The sequence below is a fragment of the Rousettus aegyptiacus genome, unplaced genomic scaffold (genome assembly GCF_014176215.1).
Source record: "Rousettus aegyptiacus isolate mRouAeg1 unplaced genomic scaffold, mRouAeg1.p scaffold_m13_p_2, whole genome shotgun sequence".
Lineage (NCBI taxonomy): Eukaryota > Metazoa > Chordata > Mammalia > Chiroptera > Pteropodidae > Rousettus > Rousettus aegyptiacus.
This window is the reverse complement of record NW_023416295.1, coordinates 65,862,201-65,865,180: the sequence shown is the minus strand read 5'-3', so window position 1 is coordinate 65,865,180 and position 2,980 is coordinate 65,862,201. Positions and strand designations below refer to the sequence as shown.

Below are 2,980 nucleotides of genomic sequence, written 5' to 3'. Positions count from 1 at the left end.
TTAAGTAAATTAATGTAATTTTTGTGTCAATCATTTCTGTACATTTTTTTAGTCAGGAAATATTTATTGGTGGTATAAATAAAAAGCATTAATGTATTTTGACTCTCTGGTGACAGATAATGGTCCTGTTATGTCCTTATACTAAGCTGCATAAATCCTCATACAGACTCAAATTTTGTTTGTCCTGGGTACCACAGCTAAAAAGTTACAGGTGGTGGGATTTGATCCCCATCTCCCTGAATTCCTTCCTTGTAGCACCACTTACTGGTGCGTATGTTTAAGCCAAGTGATCTGGGGATGGGAGCTTTAGTGAAATTTATAATGAAGTCCCTGGCCATAAGATGAATAGAAGGAAATGAACACATTGACAAATATCCTTAAAAATGTACGTACCCTACTAGTGTCATATCAATGTATGAAATAAGATCTGCAGAAAAGGTTCATATGGGAAGGGCTGAATGAAGGGAGTGCCACTTAAGCAGGATTTCAGCAAGAAGAAATGGGGCAAAGTGGACATTTTAGATGGAAAGGTAGCACAGAAGCACAGAGGCTATTCAAATTAAATATTGTATGGAGACTCTCAGAGAGCCGTTGGCAGAGCTATAAAGTAATATAGTTGATATTTTCTTAACTTTATTGAGTTGAATAGTAACCTCACAAGTTTTTTTTTTTACATACATAGGCCACCTATACTATCCTTTAGTTAGAAATTTACATCAAAACAACTTTGAATCAGCTCACATTATTTCGTTAAATAAGCAGTAGTATCTGTAAAAACTTATGCTTTTGTACTATATTTTTAAAATACATTTTACGATGAATATGTAATTACCAAAAATAGTCATATTTAAAATATTTAAAAGTCAGTGTAACCATTATCTAAAATTACCTCTCACGCTGGTTCGGTGGCAATGACCAGGCTTCAGAGTCAGCCTGACCTGGTCTCTATCTGAGTTCTGTTCCTTAATTTTGGCCTTAGTTACTGAAACTTTCTTTTTTATTATTTAATTTAATTTAATTTTTTTAGGCAAAGCAACCCTTGGTTGACATCATAGATTGCAAGGACCTTGTCAGTTTACAATCCCTTATTTATTTATTTTTTGTTTTTTACAGCTACAGCTCCTGGTCTTCCTAGGTGGTCTCCCATCCAAGTACTAACCAGAACCTACCATGCTTAGCTTCCCAGATCAGATGGAATCGGGGTTGTTCAGGGTAGCATGGCTGTAGACTTAGTTACTGAAACTTCTGATGCTCTGTTTCATCATTTTGAATGTTGTAAAGATTAAGTGAAATAATGCATGTGTGACTCTCAATGAAACGATACGTTGTTTGTACCACCATCCTTACCTCCATCCCCATCCAGCATGGAAGCCAAGGCAGATGTTTTGTTTTTCTGAACCTGAGAAAGAAATGAAAATGCAATGGGCGAAGAGACAAAGTTTTCTAAATAAGAAAAGGAAAGTGTCTTGGAAAAGAGAAACTTTGTGAGAAGGGGAAATATGCTTAGAGGGCATTTAGGGGCTATTTGTCTATGTGCATTCCATGTAACTTTAGATTCTCTATTCTTGAAATTATGCTCCAGTAAAATCTTTATTATTTATCAGTATTTTTAGAGTCAGTTTGTGGGGGTGAAAGAAACATAAAAAATTGACTGAGATTGGCCTAAGAACAAGAACAGACAAGTAGGGGCTGCTGGTGACATTTCAAAGTAATCAGGGTGGGTAAAAGGGCAAGATTCTAGAGACAGAGAGAAAAGTATGAATTCAATTAGCCCAGAGAGTGGTAATAGATTCTGAGCTATGGATGGGCGAATAGATAAAAATGGGGGCAGGGAGGAATGTGAAAACAAGTGAGAGTAACAATTTGTTGCCAAACTTTGTCCTATTGATTAATTTACTCCAGAATTACAGCCAAAAAAGAAAAGAAATTGTAATGCTTTCATGAGAGTCATGAACATTATTGACCAAACAATCTATGAACTGAATTTCTCTAATTTTTTTAAGAGCCTATTTTATTTGACTCTCAAAAAGTTGAAATAAACCCTTTTTCTTTATCTAAATTTTCTTTATCTAAATTATTATGGATCCAGACTTCCCATGATGATAAGGACATGCCTAAAGTAAAAGTGAAAATCAAGAATTAAAAAACATATAAACCAGTGTACACCAGCTTTCTATTCTTCCAGCTGTTTCCATGCCTGGTGATATAGCCAAGGCTGTTTTTAGGATTGTTCTTTGAAAAATACTTCAAATTGAGAAAGGTCATTTTGTAATCTCAGGGCTCCATTTGGCTTTCCTATATTATGTTAATAACCCAGCTATAGTTAATACAAAATGTGCTGGCAAACTTTGAAAAACTGTCCCTATACTCTTGGTGATTAATAATGAATGTTAAGTTTGACCAGATGACAGGGAATGAATGACTCATTATAGATTATGATAAAATGAAGTGTGTTACACTGAACTACAAAAAGAATAAATGCAGGTCTGATTAAATTATTGTATGTGATGACTGGACTAAACTAAGCCATCTGACTCATGGATGCTAATGGGTGACATGGCATCCCATATCAGTGGTTATCAAATACACAATAGTCCTTTAATTGGAGCCAGTACCAGTGGGGATCCATTAGACATATGCCAATCTGTAGAGTCAAGGGAGAGAAGTGACTTCCTGAATCATATCTTTTTAATATTACCAAGAAGATGTTTAGCATTCAGCAGTTTACTAGGTATTTAGTTGCAGAATCAAGTGGAGAGATTTTTATATACTCTGAGCATTTATAACCATCCAACTTTCAGATTTTAAAATGCTTACATATTCAGACTCTTTATACATTCATCACACAGAGGTCAAAGAACTGGCATTAGTCTGAAGCATTATCTCGAGTTTTTTGGAACCTTGTTAAATTTAATGAAGTGATTGTATTCACGTTTTTGAAGAAAGGACAATGGAAATAAAAGGAGAATATATCCACTCA

General features: G+C 34.9%; 1 pseudogene; it reads right to left on the bottom strand.

Moving 5' to 3' along the window:
• Positions 1-1,110: 1,110 nt before the first annotated feature.
• LOC118613942 lies at positions 1,111-1,229 on the bottom strand (annotated as a pseudogene).
• Positions 1,230-2,980: the final 1,751 nt, after the last annotated feature.